General features: G+C 72.5%; 1 protein-coding gene across 1 annotated transcript in view; it reads left to right on the top strand.

Moving 5' to 3' along the window:
• Positions 1-218, top strand: part of DYNC2I1 (dynein 2 intermediate chain 1) — an 88022-nt gene that overhangs the window by 1939 nt on the left and 85865 nt on the right.

Consider the following 218-nt stretch of genomic DNA (forward strand, 5'->3'; position numbering starts at 1 on the left):
GCCCGCTGCTGCTCCGGCCTGCCAGTTACTTGGAAGTCGGTTATGCGCAGACGCGCTGGGAACGGTCGCTCGGCCTTCCGCTGCTCTTGGCTGCCAGGTGCTAAGAGTCAGCGGCGCGCAGGCGCACTGGCAGGGGCCGCGGTGCACGCCGGGCAACGACCGCTCGGCCCTCTGCTGCTCCTGCCTGCCGGGTGCTAGGGGTCGGGGCGCGGGGGCCA

The sequence above is a fragment of the Tupaia chinensis genome, unplaced genomic scaffold, assembly GCF_000334495.1.
Source record: "Tupaia chinensis unplaced genomic scaffold, TupChi_1.0 Scaffold000110_1, whole genome shotgun sequence".
Classification (NCBI taxonomy): domain Eukaryota; kingdom Metazoa; phylum Chordata; class Mammalia; order Scandentia; family Tupaiidae; genus Tupaia; species Tupaia belangeri.